Source organism: Pelodiscus sinensis, chromosome 1 (assembly GCF_049634645.1).
Source record: "Pelodiscus sinensis isolate JC-2024 chromosome 1, ASM4963464v1, whole genome shotgun sequence".
Lineage (NCBI taxonomy): Eukaryota > Metazoa > Chordata > Testudines > Trionychidae > Pelodiscus > Pelodiscus sinensis.
The window spans coordinates 106210743-106228850 of NC_134711.1; the positions used below are offsets into that span (position 1 = coordinate 106210743).

The 18108-nt window shown below is 41.6% G+C and overlaps 1 protein-coding gene across 4 annotated transcripts in view; it reads left to right on the forward strand.

Moving 5' to 3' along the window:
* The window catches only part of DENND5B (DENN domain containing 5B), a 189130-nt gene that overhangs the window by 573 nt on the left and 170449 nt on the right, over nt 1-18108 (forward strand). The gene's annotated exons all lie outside the window — the stretch shown is intronic.

Below are 18108 nucleotides of genomic sequence, written 5' to 3' on the forward strand. Positions count from 1 at the left end.
GGGAGCGGCCGCTGCCCCTCGCTGCTGTCATTGCTCACTGGCCACCGCACCGGGCGGGGGCGTTTGCGCGCAGCTCGCCGGGCGCTGGTGGCTATTAATATCCCGGCAAGGCAGCGCACCCGGGGGCTGCCTGCAGCCTGTGTCTGTGCGCCAGCCCTGCCTGCAGCAGGCCTGGCCGCTCTCCCGCCCCCAGGCGTCTTCATTGTGGGCCGAGGCCGCTCTCGGGGAGTCCTCCCGAGGGATTTTTGCCCACTGCGAGGGGGAGGCAGCTCCCTTGGGCATGTCTCCTGCGACTGCCCGAGTCCCAGCCACTCACTGCAGCCCAAGGAGCCGGCTGGATGAAAAGCACGATGGCGCCGTCCCCGTCCCCCCCCCCCACACAGGGCTCCCCTCTGCCCTCCGCCCCACTTTGTAGAGACCCGTTGCCCCAGTGGCTAGGGCGGGTTAGGTCGCTGGGATTTAGCAGGTCGCACTGAGACGGGCCTCTGTAATCGTATTCCCGCGTGGACTGCAGCCTTTCCTTCTCGCTGCATTGGCCTCGTACTTCAGAGGCTGCTGCGAAGATGGGATCATTCCCAAACGTGTGCGCTTAGCAGCAACTTGGGCTCAAAGGGCAGGAAAGTCACCTTTGTCCCTTCTGGCACTATGAAGCAGTCCCTTTTCGTTCCCTGCCGTGGCTCTCCCGCGGGAAGGGCTGGGGTTTCCACCATTCCTAGGAAATCAAAGTAAATTGTTTTGGAAGATGTGAAGCACACTAGTCTTGCTTCTCACTGTCCGAGTTAGAAGGCTCTAAGGGAGGTAACTGTTGGGAAGGGGTGCAACACTAAACTGATGTAGAGGGACACAGGGAAAGCTGAAGGCGATGAGCAACTAGTCTTGCGAGCTGCAGTTGTATTTTAGGTCTTCCAGGGCAGTCAGCTTCAAAAAGAAAAGGAAACCTGTTTAAAAGGATGCCCTTAGCATAAGGCACTCCTCCTGTATCAAGGTATTTTACCTCTTCCTCTTTCTCCCCACCCCCTTTCTGGGGAGTGGGATGTGAGACAGTGCTTAAAAGTGCCTTACAAAAATGTAACTTGTCCAGCCACTGTGGAGGGTGATTATATTTGTTAGAAACTGGTGTATGTGGAACAACCTTAAATACTGTCTCCATACTGAATTCGAAGGCCAGTGCAAAAAGGATTAAAATGATTTGTTCATACGAATCTTCTTCATATGGTACCATCAAAAAAAGTCAGCATTTATTCACTGCTGGTCTGTACATTATAAACATACAGTGGCTGTGCTTCCACCGTTGTGGTGGGATTCTGGACATTACAAAAGCGTAAGATTACAAATATAAAAATAATGGACGAATGTCCTACTAAATGTGACGTTTCCCATTCCCAATCTATATCCGGAATAAAATAAAAACATCTAGAGGACAGGAAGATTTGAATAAAGTAATTAAAATACTGGGGGGAGAGAAGGAGTCTGAAAGATTTACAAAGGAAAACCAGTGAAATGAAAAATACTTTAATTATTCTGACAGGATTTTCCTCTAACTTCATGGATTGTAGGAGGGAAAATATCCCCCTGGAGAAGTGGAAAAATGCAGATTTTTAGAAACCCAAATTTTAACTTTCTGAAATAACATTTTATTTTTTTTATCATTAATAGAAAACCAAAGGAAATTGTTTTGGACGATGTGATAATTATTTGGAGCCAAGATCACACATGCTGTGTCTTAGCGCACTGAGTTGACTGTCTTGGGAAGTTAATAGAAAATCCATTCAACTATATTTCAGGATTGTACAGTCAAAGACAGGGAACAAATAATTAGAAAGAAAATTGAATTTCAGCTTAGAAAAAATACCAAAATATTAAACCACCCGCAGCTTTGTCTGAGGTTTAATTGTACAAAGTAAAGGAATTCCACAATAGAGCACTGATTCTGCAAACTATTATGCATATAGAATAGTAATAGAAATGTAGCCGTGTTAGTCTAGTCTAGCTGAAACAAAAGACAGGACTATGTAGCACTTTAAAGACTAACAAGATGGTTTATTAGGTGACTTCAAGTGGGTCTGGCCCACGCAAGCTCATCACCTAATAAACCATCTTGTTAGTCTTTAAAGTGCTACATAGTCCTGTCTTTTATTATGCATATGTATATCTTGACTACTCAGGTAAATAGTCCCCATTACCTTCAATGGAACTGTGTACCTGAGCAAAGTTACATATATATGTGAACACGCAGGATCGGGAGTAAGGTTGCTATGGGAAGCTTAAATCCTTCTGATGGTAACCATGAACTGCAGTAAGGATTTTCATTATATAACAGATCTTGACATAAATAGATCTCTATTTTCTGATTTGTTTTGTAGTAAGACTGTCACAATTTTTGAATTTCATTCCCTCGTGTAAAATGCATTAATCTAAGGTTCAAAAATTGCATGTTGTCTTTCCTATTAATGTAAATTTTGTGATCAGATAATGAGACCCTGTATATTGTGCACTAAGCACATGGTTAAGGCTATTCTGGGACCTATCGTTTAGAATTTCTTGGCTTAAAGTTAAGAGTTTAATTGTACACCCTTTTAAACATTTTTGCCTTTAATGTGTAACATTTCATACGCACATCTAAATGTTACTACTTTGAGTAGAAAATTCCTGGTTTTGGTGGCATCTCACCACTGAAGGTGAACAGTGTACTAAATCTCTTGACTTAAATAATATGATCTTTTAAGGTTTTAACACTTGTAATTTTTTACTTCTGTTTCTGAAAATAACTTGCTAGCCAATTTTAGAAGGGTTTATCACCATATCAGGTAATAGCGGACTTGTAATTTCTACCTAAGCTGTTTCACATAGTAAGACAAAATGAGGACTTTGAGTGAATATAAATAATAAAATATACTGTATTTTTTTTGCCGTTGCATTTCACATGTTACTTTAATGTCTTCAGTTCACCAGTTCTGATACCACTAGTCAGACTCTTTTTTCCATTATGAAGACTTAACACTGTCCAGTCTAGGATGTAGTGTATGTATTGAAAACCTGGAGAACTTGCAGAGGAGGTCTTAAAATATCTGTTTAAAATAAATGACTTAAATACTTCTAAAAACTTTCTTAATAAAACTGGTATTAGAATAACTCAAGTTTTTAAAGTAGTCCAATTCCAACAGTGTTGCTTGAGGATGTACATGACGCATTTTGCTTGTCGACTTAACCAGTCACAGCCAAGAAATATACTTTAACTCAATTATACTTACAGTAGCATTGTAAAAACACCCCAGGACTCTTTATTCCAATTCTACTATACTAAACAAAACTGTAGGGCTAAGCAATAGATGTGCCGCTTATCATGCGAAACTTGTCTCGCTGTTACCTCAACCTTCTTCACTTATTTTTTGCATCTGTCTGCTTTGTTTTGTCCTATGCTTCAACTGGGTAAGCTCTTTAGTGCAGTGACTGTCTAGTACATCTGTGCATAATGCCTAGCAGTATGTGTCCCAGATCCTCAGCAGAAAACGGAGTATTGCAGCAATACAAAAAAAAATTATTACATAAGCTGATCAAGGTTCTTACTGGACCATTTGCATCTTGAGGTGTAATAAGACTCTGAAAGCACAGTAATAAGGATAATACATCTTACTACATTAAAATAATGTAAATTGCTACTGACATTTTTAATTAGATGATAGGATTGGAAAAATACTGCAGGGTCAGTAGTGTGGATGTTAGTTTGATTACGGGTCTGGGCAACTTTAACAGCTTCCTTCCTTGGTTGTGATTTAATGGCACATGTATTGTGTGATGGGGCAGAGGGGCCCGGACAGCACCTTACTTTCTTGCTTGTTCATACAGTAAGACAAATGTGTGGACTGGCCAGAAGCTGTAGTGTAAATTAAACATTTGGCACTGTTAAAGAGACATAAATATATTCCTCTACATCTGTATAGATTGTCCTCTTTATTTTGGGTGTTTGTAAAAATTAAATACCAGCATAATGGGGTTATGTAGCTATGACAATATTGAGGTTCCCATCTCTGTTACAAACTGAAGTACATCATAGGCTTCCAGAAGGACAGTTACGCCTGTGATGGGAAAACGCTAGCCCAAATCCAGCAAAGTAATTAAGTACATGCTTAACTTTAAGCATGTAAATCCTGGTCACATGTTGTTAAGCACATCTGTAAATGCCTTGCTGAACGGTGTCCTTAATACAATCAAATTACAGTTGGGAACTGAAAATACAAATCATATTGCAAGAGGTTAACTCTTCTGTTATGTCAGTGGTATCACTTTTTAAATGATTTTGAATGGAAGTTTGAGCAATTCCCTTTTTCTCCCCACCCCAGGGGACTCACGTGCCATCAGCAGTGAGAAACAGACACTTCAGTAAATCATGTGGCTTACTGACAAGCTGCCAAATGAGTCAGCATTCCAACATCATCTGGAATTACATGACCTATGTGTTCCTTATAACTAGGGATAGCCTTTGTAGTACATTTTGCCTGTATTTAAACCTAGATTGGTGGTGTGTACGTCTTCTGTGGAAACAATTTAACGACTTACTTTGTAAATTGAGTGTTCATTTATAAATAAATTTTATTTTAAAAACAGCTTTCCATTGCAGTGCAACAGTGGCATAGGCTTTGTCTAAGCTTGCAGCAATAAAGCTAGCTGTCTACATTGACAAGTTTCTACACTGAAACTTGCTTCCAGGGGGCTGATTTTTTTTTTCACACTCCTGAGTGAGAGAGTTTCAGCCCAGTAACTTTACAGTGTCTGAGAAGCCCTTATTTTGCTTAGTTCCTTTGTGCTCTCTCTAACTATTTGATAACTAAGCACTCAAACTGAACTAATAGCAAATGGATCCAGTACCATAACATCCAATTAATTTTTATCCTATAGGGAATTCATTTTCAGTAAGTTTAACTGCAAATGTATCTCTAATTATCTGACCTTTTTAATGTGTTGCAACACCTCCAGCATTCAAAGCAGTATTGATATGATTTCAAGCAAAGAAACTACTTGGTACTGCAAAACTTATTTTGAGGCTAGAAGAAAATCTCCTTTTGTGGTGGGTGAGAAAAAATACGATTCAAGCTTGAACTTAAGCTTAATAGCTAGCTGGGGTCAGAAGAGGAACAATATGTTTGATGTGACCTGATCCTGAAGAGCATGAAAATTAAGTATTTGTTTCTGTGCCCTTTTGAACTCTATACCAAATAGCATGAATGGCAACTTTTCTCTTGAGTCCTGAGATGGAAACACAGTTAATTCAAGTTTGTTTCTATCTTCAAGCCTACTTTTTCTCAGATAGACTAAAGCAGCTATTAAACTGTCAGCTTCAGAATTGCATGGCTTAAAACTAATCCATCCTAGTAAATATCGAAATTTGGCCTAGGATGTAAAAGGAAAGACTCGACTTTTTAATAAGTTTGGGGGGGAGGTTTACACTTTTGATCCTAAATTATCCAAAATATTGTACTGAAACTTAATTTTGTATACCTTATTCCATGCATTGTGATACTGTATAATGTTGCTATAGCCATGTCATTCCCAAGATATTGAAGAGACAAGGTGGATTTATTAGCACATATTCAAAAACTCTTTATGCTAAACTGTCTCTTCAGTTTTGTATGTCTCTTCAATCTTGTGTTTAGCTCTTATCCTCTGAGTACTTTCCCAGACCAGAAGAAAATCTCTGGGTAGCTTGAAAGCGTGTGTCTCACCACAACAGAAGTTGGTCCAATAAAACAGATTATTTCATCCACCTGTCTACACTCTGTAGTATCGCAATAAAACATCAGAACAGTTCCATTGTAAGCAAAAAAGATTTTAAGATGACACTTTTAGTAAGGAAACTGATTGAGTGTCTTGTAGGAATAAAGACTTTTGTTCAATAAGCAAATAGAAAATCTTCCCTTCACCAGTGAGTTGTAAAATTGAGTAGAGGGGCTGTTAAAATTCTCACTTAGACTGTCTACACAGGAAAACTTACCAGTCCTACTGTAACGGTATAATTTTTCCAGTATCGTTATTGACATAATTCTCCAGGTGAACTCTCAGTCAGAAGAATAGTGGCCTTCTTTCAATTTAGTGAAGTATTGTGTTACAGTAGTAATGCTGGTTAATTTCCTTATGTAGCTAGATGAGACCATAGCAAAGGATCTTGTCACAGTTGCCGTTCCTGTTTCTGATTTCTTGTTACAAAAGCAGATGACTTAATGGTCTGAAGTCTTCTTTTATTAAAATAAAATAATTCAAGATGCAGAGTCTGGGACTTGGCCAGTTTGTGGCCAAATTGTTAAAATAGGATTGTCAAGGTCAATGATAAGCAGGGCTCGACAAATAATGCAATCTACTCGCTCTGTTGCAACCCGGAAGAGCTGGGTTCCGGCAATCTGCGCATGTGCAGAACAATCTGCACATGCGCAGAACACCGGACAGCGAGGCTGGTGAGCAGGGCTCGCTGCGGTTTGACAAGTCCTGATGATAAGGATGTGACCCTGGAAAGGACCAGCAGAGAAAGTGACACCATAGAGCTTAATTAACTTTTTCTTGCATCTCATGAGAAGGTGGGTTGTGATGGAATTGTTTGTGAACCTGGAGGCAATGGGGTTTTAATATCCATCACTTGAACAGAAGGGGATGCTTTCTTCAATTTATTGCTAGAAGAGAAGGTCTGTAAAAGAGTAATGGGTAGTCTAATGAGTCTAATACGGTGGTTTTCAACCTTTTTTTTTTTTTTTTTTTTTTTTTTTTAATGCTGGAGACTAGAAAACTGACAAACTTTTGGTGGACCGGCAAATATACAAATACAATGGTACTTGGCCCCCTAGCTCCAACCCAGCCCCTTGCTCCCCAGTGCCTAACATCCTTTTACCACCCATCCCTATGCCTCATGCCCTTTTGACCCTTTAGCCTCTGACACCTACAGCCTCTTGCCTCGTGACCCCACCATACTCTCACCCAACATCCCGTTGCCCCCCAACCACAACATTCCCCAGAGCAAGGCTGCCTCTCTTAAGGAGCATGGCTGTTATTGCCATGCACAGGGGGAGTGGCTGTTGCCTGCGCACATGCTCCCTCCTCCTTCGCACTCCCTCTTTCCCCAAGCACATCTCATGCCCCTGTGGAGGGGGGAAGGGTTGGGAAGCACAGCATCTCAGCTGAACTGCCATTGCTGAGGGAGGACGTGCCACCTCCTGTCGCCACCTCAGCGCCGCTGCTGGCCAAGGGTGGAGTCCCAACTAGTTGCCATTACCGAGGGGGGAAGAGAGAGGAGGTGCTGCCGCCTCCTTCTGCCTACTCCTGCTGGTGCCTCAGCACTGATGCCAGCAAAAGCCGCCATGTGGGCAGGGGGAGCAGCTGTTCGCAGCGCATGCTCTCCCTCCCTCCCCAAGTTTGGAGGAGGGAGGGATGCACCTCCTGCTTCGCCTTCTCCTGACATGCCAGTAGCACCATGGCTGCTGGAGCTGAGCTATCGAGAACACCTGACTTGAGCTCTGGCAGCCACAGTGGCCCGACAGCCACCAAGTCGCAGACCAGCAGCTGGCCGCGGACTGGAGCTTGGGAACCACTGGCCTAATAGGTTTTACTGAGTCATGTACACAATATGGAATGTATGGATGGAGAGAGTAGACTTCCTATTGTAATTAGGGATGTAAAAGTATAACTGTTCAAATGGTTAACTGAAGCCTGGGCTTATCAGTTACTGTTACAGGCTATATGTGGGCTCTGCCCTGCCCCTGGGGGGCTGGCTGCTGGCCTGTTCTTGAGGTGCACGTAACCATGCAACTGCTTTTTAACATCCCTACTTGTAATAGATGTTAAGGACAAGCTGGGGCTTCCGCAATAAAAAATATACAAGATAATATGGGAAAATTATATATAATATTAGATTTTTGTCAATATAGATGAGAATTGTTTTTAATCTTAGTCTGTTTAAATGACCTGTTACTCCTCTGGTTAAAAGGGAATATGTTAACTCTTCACTTTATTTTCTTGACAGTGCTACAAATAATACACAACTGAGATCATGTATTTATGTTCCCTTGAAACAAGATTAAACTTAAGGGCAGATGACTAACACCTTAATCTGTACTCTGACTTTTTTTTTATATATAAATTCAAATACCCAGGCACAACAAATCCTAGTAGGTGATGGGATGTAAATGAAGCACTTTGAAAGCGCAAATGAAGTGGGGATTTAAATATCCTGTGCTTCATTTACATAATCGTGTAATGGCGCTCTTTTGAAAAAGCGCTGTTTCGAAATTGACAGGATCTTTTGAAAAAGCTCCACATTTTCGAGAGAACCACGTCTAGACTGCGGTTTCAATTTTGAAATAGCACTTTTTCAAAAGAGCGCCATTACACGATTATGTAAATGAAGCACAGGATATTTAAATCCCCGCTTCATTTGCTCTTTCAAAGTGCTTATTTTCAGTTTTACATACTATGGAGGAATTCTGACCATGTTCTTCTTTGAAATGGTTAATCATTAACTTTTATTTGCCTATGAAAATAAATGTCCTCCACTTTTAAAATTATAAAAGAAAAAGCTAAAAGTAACCTGCAGTCATTCATGCTACACAAAAGAGAAACTAATGTACTTCTTATCTCTTAGGTTTCTCTTTCAATCTTTCCACTTCACTTAATGTTGAAAATGAATAAGGCTAGTGTCTTCATAGTCCAGTTTAGTTCTTAGTTCTGCTGCACTAACACAATAGTGTACCGTTGTGTAGAAAAATATAATAGAAGAACATGTGACTGACATATTGAAAGAACATTGTCAAGTATTAAAGACCTGCAATATAGTTTGTGTGAGGAGGGAAGGGGACTTAGAGTAGTCCCACCCCAAAATTAAGTGTTTTCGTAACTGGCTCTTTTTAACTAGGTTAAGATACCGAGGACCTTGCTAGGATCTATATAAAAAAGATTAGTAAATGTTGTATCTTAAATGATGTCTCTCTCTAATGGACCATTATTCAAGATTGTGTTTACAACGACTTGACTGCATTGCTAACATTGCTCAATATCAGACTCTCTCTGGCATCTGCAGCTAACCGTTGGAAATAAGGATTCATCAAGCTTTTTCATAGCCACCTTGTCAATAGTGATGTTGAGGTTGCATACCAAATCAGTGAACTAGTTGGAAATGGTGTCTCTTTACCATGCATAAACATGTTATGTCTTAAATGTAAAATTAAGTCTTTTCCCATTAAATCCATGAATTAAACTTCAGAATATCAATGTGGATATTTGAGAAGAGTGAATTTCAAGACTGTTCCCTTATACAGAAGTTACTCTTAAAAAAAAAAAAAAAAAAAAAAGTTAAAGATCTTATAGGTCTGAAATGACCCTGCTCTAAGTGATGGTATAAAAGTTAAGGTAACAATATACTTTTGAAACTTGCAAAGAACATAAGTTTCTTGATTTACCACAACCCATCCCCAAATCTGCCTTCAAAAACTCTCATTTAAAAAAAACTTATAGACATGAATATGACACTTTTCTAAAACTCAAACTGAAAAAATGTGTCTCTTCCTCCCTCCCCCCCACCTTGGAATGTATATGCTGAATTTTATTTGATTACTAGCTTGCTTGTCACTTTTAACAATAATTACAATCGGGGATTGAATTTGTGAAGAATCTAGTGCTAGCTAATGTAATCATTTAGCAGGTTTTAATTTAGCCATAAAATGGACCCTGCATCCAGGCAATAGTATTTTCAGGGCTTCTGTGGACCTTCACAGTGGGGAAGCCAGAATTTCTCTGCACCTCCTTCTTCCCCAGCTTTTCCCTGTTCACTTGGGTCCTGTATTGGGGAAAACATGGGGAGGGGTTAGGGATTTAATCTGAAAAACCATGGGGGCATAGTGACAGCTATTCTGTGGTATTGACAATGGCAGATTTTTTTCTTAATCTGATGTGCCATTTACTGTACATATACATTGGCTGTTACAGATCATTTCACTTGCTAGTGACATGTATATAACTTCCCTTATTTAAAAAAGCATTTTGTGCTCCATTAGCACTAACTGGCAAATTCTGTCTTAACTTGGCCACCTGTAAGTGTAACTACATACCTGATTTCTACACGCTAGTCCTTATAATCACAAATCTCTGAAATTTGGGCTCTTCAGCAATAAAAGGCTTCAGGCATCTATTATCTTTCATTCATAATCTGATAAGTGTTTAAAGTAGAAGCATGAAGCAAAGTTAATTTACTCAACTACTATTCATATCAATGGAATACACTAAGGTATTTATAACTTGGTTAGGGAAGCAGCTTTTTAGTCTGCCCATTGAAAATTGGGAGACAGATGGAGCCTGCTGCAGGAGTGTATGGAGAACAAACAATGACTTCTTTCCTTGATTAGTGATTGGGGCTTTTTGTTGTTCCATCACAAATTAAAATGATTGAACAAATGAAAATAGTATGTAATAAATCTATTGCTTTTAATTGTCAATGGATTGCAAGAAAGGATGTTCTGTTTAATTTAATCATGATCTAGTTTGCAGTCTGCTAGTCTCTTTCTTTAGTAGGTGATGGGATTACATTTGTAAAATGTTAGTTTTTAGAATTTAGTAATGAAAATAGCAACTTAATTATAATAAGGAAACTGTAATGCTTGCTTCTGAGAGAGAAATCAGCTGAGTATTGTGAGTACTGAATAGCTAGCTTCCATTTATGAAGCATTTTTTATTTTTTGTTTTAATAATCTGTATGAATGTTTAATTCCCACAACTGAGTATTGAAACAAGGCAGCACTTTCAAAAATGGTACAATTCTGAGTAAAATGAGATGTTTGTTTGTGGATGGAAAGTGAAAGACTTTTCAGAAGAAATTTAGAGGTGACCTTTTCATACAGATGTTGTACCATTGGTTCTCAGTGAATATAAATGATATCTCTATTTCTTTTAAAAGGAGAAAAATCAGTCTTACAATTTATAATGGGGTATTCTTGTATGGCTTACTTCATAATGATTTGTATTTAACAATACAAAATACTTTAAATATATATAATGCACTACTTTTCATTGTATTGACCTTTGGCTGTAGTGACTGCAGCCATCATTCAACTGTTTGTCTACGAAAATCTGAGATGAACTGTGACATCAGCCTTTTCTCAAGGTTATAACACTACCAGATATGTAGACTCTTCAAGCTTTAAAAATGTGACACCAGATTTTGTGCTCCTTACAGTCCAAGCAGGCTGGTTTCAGATTTAGTCTTACTTTCCCATGTATTCAAGTAGCATTTTTTTAAACACATGCATTAATGAGTGGATGGAAGTTGCAAACAGTTTCCCTAATAAATTGAGATTTACCATGACTCAGTTTTCTCTAAGCATTCCTTTTATTAGTTGAAGCCCACTTGATGTTTGGTTACATCCAAAACACAAAGGCATATATGAACTTGTACTCTATTACTGCTAGTATAGTAAAACTCCAGTTGTCCGGTATCCAGTGGTCTGGCACCACCTGGAACCCAGAAGTGCTCCAGGCAGCCGGACAATTGGAGCTGCTCTGCCCCTGGCTTCCCCAAGTCAGCCACTGGTCAGTTTCAGCAGCGGCTGAATCCGGGACTCCCGGGGAAGAGCAACTGGGGTGCTGCCAGGTTGGTCCCGTAGCGCCGCCCCTCTGCACATTGAAAATAATGTGCAGATTTTATCAGCTGAGACAGACTGAGGTTCCCATCAGTTGTCAGTCATAAACTATGTGGAATCCTGATCATTGAGAGAAACAAATGAATTTTCTGGAGACTTGGTTTTGCAGAGCTGTTTCTTTTTAAAGGGTGTAATTTTCTGAAGTGTCAGATGCATTGAAGTAACACAAGACCTAATTTTTTAAGAAGAGATTTTCACTTAAGATGTTTTCTATTGAAGTCCTGCAACCTTATTATGTATTGTATTTCAAGTCACCAGTTTAACCATGCTGTTAAAAGTGGAACCTAAATCTTTCCTTCTGTCTACAGCAGCAATTTTTAAAGAAAGCATCATTGTCATGTGAGGAGCATGGATGTCAAAACATTTTGAGAGAAACTGGTAATCTGCACAGTTCCTGTACATTAAATATTTATTAAATAAAACAAATTCCAGAGCACCCTGCTATGCAGGCAGTCATAAACTGTTCAGATACACTGCTGTGTTGTTAATAACATGAGCATCCATGTTACGGTTTTAGGAAGAACATAACACATAATTGTTCACTTGTGTTCAATTATAATCGTGTATCTCTCATGCATCTATAAGCTGACATATGAAAGCTTATGAAAAGAGGAACTGAAAAACATCTGAAACTGTAGAGAACCATTTGGCCTTAGCCAAACTAATTGCTAGTCAGCTGCTACAGGAACAGTCTGTTGGTTTATTTGTTTTTTTTGCTTTCCAGTCTTTTGGTAGAAAAGCCATAATAAACCCTTTAAATAAACAGTCTTTTGTATGTCTAGTCCTGAGCTCCAGCATATCTCTATTTCATGTCCTCTAGAGCAAGCAAGTTGTAAACTACAAGGGAGGGAAGGGCAAGCCATATTAACTAAATCTAAATTGTAATACAACTAAAAATATATTGCACTAGTTGGATTCCTGCATTCTTTCAGACCAATGCTCAATGGCCATGATTAATAAGACTTGGTTGTACAATCTTCATTTATGCAATAAGCTTGTGTTATCAGGCAAGCAGTATATATGCAAGAGTCCCATTCACATGTTTGATTTAAATGCCTCTAATGTCAGCTTCACTTTTGCAGTTTCTTTATTAAATCGATTTTGTGCTTGGGCAGTTGAATAGAGAGTTTAATTTCCAAATGAAATCTGCTCACTTTATTGGAGGAATCTGAAAAAAGGTCCAGCAAGTACAGAACATACATGTTTTTTAATATGAAAGCCTTAATTATCTTGCCACTGAATCTCTTATGGCCTGGCTTATTCACAAGTATGAACTAGAAAGACAAATAAGTTTTCTTTCCTGTGATGTGGTTGCAACTGATGCATATGTTTTGGGTGTTCCCTTCCATCAGTCAAGCGGTAACAAATCTAGATAGAGCATTTTCATGTCAAGATTATTTGGTGTTTCTCAATTTAAAAAAAAAACAAAAAAAAAACCTTTCCCCCCAGTCCCTGCTAGCTGGTTTCCATGTTTCTCCCTGCCTTGTTTGGAAGAAGCAATTCATGCCTTGAGAGGAGTCACCATCACCCTGCCCATCAGGTTGACTCTCAGCTCAGTCAGAAAAAAATGGCGAGTAAGTATTCCACCTGTTCATTTTCCACTGCAGCTATTAATAGAACCTTTCTTATATGAATTTGCTGCAGATCAGTGCAGCTGTGCTACAAAAGCGGGGGTGGGGAGGAGAAGAGAAGGAGGTCAGAAACTAGAAGTATAAATGTGTGTTGTAGTACACAGGGCCTTGCCTTACAGTTCTTAATGCGCAGGATTGACTTAAGTGGGCAGTTTGGCTGACATACATTGTGCATGCAGCTTCATTAAAGTCAGTGGGCTGCAAAGGAGGTAATCAGTTTTAAAGCATCTTCCTCAAAATAGTGTATCGTTCTTGCCCTAGAGCTCCTGAGTGAGCTTCAACTGTTCTTCTGTGAAGGACCTGTTAAGAACAATCTGTCTTGTCATTGGGTGTATAGAAAATCCTTCCCACCCTTTCCCATTAAGTCTGACTCACTTGTCTGGTTTAGCATTGTTGTAGAAATAAGCATAATGGATTTGTTAGGGTCAGTGCTTCACAATGTGACCATTGACTTTGATAGGCAATCGGACCTAGTTTGCCACTCTCTAGACAAAGAATTTGTAGGTCTTGCAGGCTGCCATCTGTTTCTGGAAACAAGTGTTTATGCAGGAGTGATGCAGTTTGCATGCAGAAAGCTTTTGCCTGAGGTGTGGAGAGAACTACTGAGCTTTTCTATTCAGGTTTTTCATTTCCACATTAAAAAAACCCTCCCTCCCTTAATAGATGAAGATTAGTTTCAAGGCAAGCTGGACATCCATTTCCACTTATACTTTCTTAATTTTTTTTGCCAGTAGAGTCACAGTATTGATGCTTTGGTTTATTTCAGAAGCAACAAATATTGAAAGATATTTGTAACTTTCAATGTTGCTTGAACTCTATTTGAGTTCCAGGAAGTCTTGCTTGGCTTTTTGTAGTTCTAAGCCAAAAATATGGCATTCTCTTTAGAATTGGAATGTATTGGGTCTAGAATTGGAATGTATTGGGAGTTACCAAATGATGCTACTATACTGTATTCTGATTAATAGAATCTTGAAAATAATTACTTTTAATTTTGGTGAAATTGTAGTTAGAAGCAGAATATTTGATCTCTCAAATCTTTCTTTACTATTTGAGGCTACATCTACACTATAGCAGAACGTTGACTTAAGCGACACAACTTCAGCTATATGAATAACATAGCTGGGGTCAATGTACCTTAAGTTGAGTTAGTGTAGGGGATCCACAGGAAAAACTCTCCTGTTGACTTGCCTTGCTTCTCTCATCTGGGGTAGAGTAAAAGGGTTAACACTAGAATGAACTGTGGATCAGTTGGAGGATCTTTACTAGACCAGCTACACTGATCACTTTTGGATCAATCTCAGAGTGTTGGTCTAGGCCCGTGGTCACCAACTGGTCGCTCGCGAGCTACTGGTCGATATCGAGGCCTCGACCAGTCGCTCGTGAGGTGTCCTGTAAGCCCCGCCCCCATTTCCCTCCCACCCCCCAGAAGCCCCACTACTTACCTCCAGAGAAGACGGAGGTAGTGTCGGCTTCCGGCGCGCTGGGGTTTGGCCCCGGGGCTTCCCGGCGTGGGGAGGGGGTTGGCGTTGGGACAAGCGCCCGTGGGGCTTCCCTGCGCAGGTGGGGGGGGTCGGCTCCCTGGGCAGGTACGCGCACGCACGTGCGAGGCTTTCCTGCACGGGGAGGTGGGGGGGGAGGGTTGGCCCCGGGGCAGGTGAGAGCGCGCGGGGCTTCCCTGCGTGGAGGGGGGAGTTGGCCCCGGGGCAGGTGACTGCGCGTGGGACTTCCCTGCGCGGGTGGGGGGATCGGCCCCCTGGGCAGGCGCGCGTGCAGGGCTTCCCTGGAGGGGGGGGGGGGTTTGGCCCCGGGGCAGGCATGCACTGGTTTCCGGGGGGGGAGGGGGGGAATGCTGGGAAGAGGGAGATGCAGGGGACTCTCTGCCTCCACTGGCATCCCACTCCCCTGTCCCCACTCCTGTCCCCACTCCCTGAACTCTGTCCCCAGCTACAGAATGCTGTCCCCTCTCCCCTGTCCCCACTCCCAGAATGCTGTCCCCACTCCCCGAATACTGTCCGTACTCCCATCCCTGCTCCCCGAACTCTGTCCCCACTGGCACTCTGTCCCCTGCTTCAGAATCCTGTCCTCTGCCCCCCCAGCACCCTGTTCCCTCTCCCCTGCCCCCAGCCGCAGAACTCTGTCCCCACAAAATGTATAATTATAAATGCTTCATTTTAGATTTAAATAGCATGAATAAAAAACAGACCATTTATTTCATAACTATAAACACGTGATTTTAATTGTATGTATCGCATAATTTAAAAATAAACTGTTTATCAGAGTGTGTAAGTAAGGGCTGGGGATAGCAAGTGATGGACAGGAGGAGAATAGAGAGGGAGGGGCTTCAAGGAAGGGGAGGGGCTTCAAGGAAGGGGCGGGGCGGTAGATCTTCGCCTGTTCTGAGATTTAAAAAGTGATCTTGGGTGTAAAAAGGTTGGAGACCGCTAGTCTAGGCTGTAGTGTAGATGTAGCCCTAGTTTCATTGAAAACATTCTTTTGTTCAGAGCGGTTGACTCCAGGTTATACCCATCCAAATAAAGCTTGTGTTACATGGTATACAGAAGCTCTGTAAGTGCACAATCAATTTAAGAAATTATATAATTTAATTAGCCATGATGATTTTACTTAAATTGCCATTTTCAGGGTGAAATGAGAGAGCATGAATCTTGCTTGAGCAGGAGCTCTGCATCTTATTTAGACAGTCTGGAAAGGAGAAATACTTCATGCTCTGAAGAGTAAGGTAGATATTAATGATACCTAATTATGCCAGCTGAAGCAAGGTAAAGCAGAAGACCTATTACACTGTCAAAATAACATCTCCATGTATTCTAAAACTCTAATTACAAATGAACGTGTGCATCCCTCACACTTCATTTCCATTTATCAGAATGTATAGACACACGGTTGTGTTGTAGCTCTGTGTAGATGAGCATACCACTGAAATTTTACTGCCTTTCCGTCAAAATAGTGGACTGTGGGGAAAAAAATTAAGCTACTTGGTATATTTCAATATGTATCTTGTAATCTGTTAATGTTGGCAAAATAAACGCTGAGGTCTCCTATTTGTTTGAATTTTTTTAAATACATAAAAATGTGGCGACACCATATATGGCAGTGAATTAGAAATGTATAGTGCTTCAAAACAGCGCTAATAAGTATTTCTTCTCTGCTCTTGGATAACAGTGGGAATAATGTATATACCAGTAGACAACTGTATTTGAGTGATGTCAGTGAACTTTTCAAGTGACCCATATACTGGGTCTTTTTTTGTATGATTTGGATTTTATCTTGTGTAAACAGAAGAGCTTCTTATACTCTTAACTAATTGTTTTTAAATGTCATCTAGTTCGGATTACTTTCCTAAATTAACTTCGTACTGTAAAGATTTGTTCATAAAATGACCTGCCTGTGTGTGAGGCTTAAATACAGTAATAAGCTAAATAAAATCCTTTCATGTAATTTAGCTGCTAGTGTATTGAATTTCTTTGCATAGCTACTCGACGTAGTACAGAGCTGTTATGCCTGGCCTGCGGGGTTAGGTTAGGAAGACGCTGAAGTCTAGGTCACCGCACTTTAAAAGATGTCTATGCAGTGAATTTAATAAAGGCCCGACAAGTCTTGCTCTCTCCAATAACTTTGCCGGAGAAGAATGTATGTTTACGTAGCTCTGGCCTGCACTTGTTTATCTCTGTCGTTTAGTCGCTTGCTGCCCTGATGGAACCATGTGAAACAGTTTTTAGGCCAGCCTGTGGCAAGGATACAGGAACTGAGCCTAGGCAGAGTTGTTGAGGCCACAGTTCAACTGCATTTGAACTGGCGCATGGATGAGTTAGGGGGTTGGAAGGTCAAGCCGCTCTGCTTAAAAGGAAAGGGAGTTATCCTTGGTTTTCCCTGGCTTGGCTGAATAGAGCTTTCCCTCCTCTTTCTCTGGTGTAGTGAGTTTCTCCTTAGGTCAGGCTACTAAATCACTGGGGGTATGTCTACACTACAAAGTTAGTTCGAACTAACGGACGTTAGTTCGAACTAACTTTAATAGGTGCTACACTAGCGCTCCGCTAGTTCGAATTTGAATCGAACTAGCGGAGCGCTTAGTTCGAACTAGGTAAACCTCATTTTACGAGGACTAACGCCTAGTTCGAACTAGCTAGTTCGAACTAAGGGCTGTGTAGCCCTTTAGTTCGAACTAGTGGGAGGCTAGCCCTCCCCAGGTTTCCCTGGTGGCCACTCTGGCCAACACCAGGGAAACTCTATGCCCCCCTCCCGGCCCCGGACCCCTTAAAGGGGCACGGGCTGGCTACGGTGCCCGTGCCAGGTGCAAGCCTGCCAGCACCCAGCTAGCAGACCCTGCATCTGGCACGGCACAGAGCCACCCACCCGATGCCCCCCAGCCCACCCCCTCTTGCCGGGACCAGGCTGGCGGCTCCCGGGAGCTTGCCCTGGACCGCAAGAGGCGGGCACCTTCCTGGGCTAGTGCGGACATCGTGGACCTCGTCCACGATCTCCGCACTAGGCACAGGAAAGTGGCTGTCTAGGGCAGGAGAGCTGCCAGCCTGGCCACCCAGGACCAGGTGTGCATGAAAATCAAGGGGGTCCACTGAGACCCCCGACACTGAGCCCTGAGCTTACAATGGCCGTCCTGGGTCAGACCAAAGGTCCATCTAGCCCAGTAGCCTGTCTGCCAACAGCGGCCAACCCTAGGGACCCTGGAGGGGATGGACCGAAGATAATGACCAAGCCATTTGTCTCGTGCCATCCCTCTCCAGCCTTCCACAAACTTTGGGCAGGGACACCACTCCTACCCCCTGGCTAATACC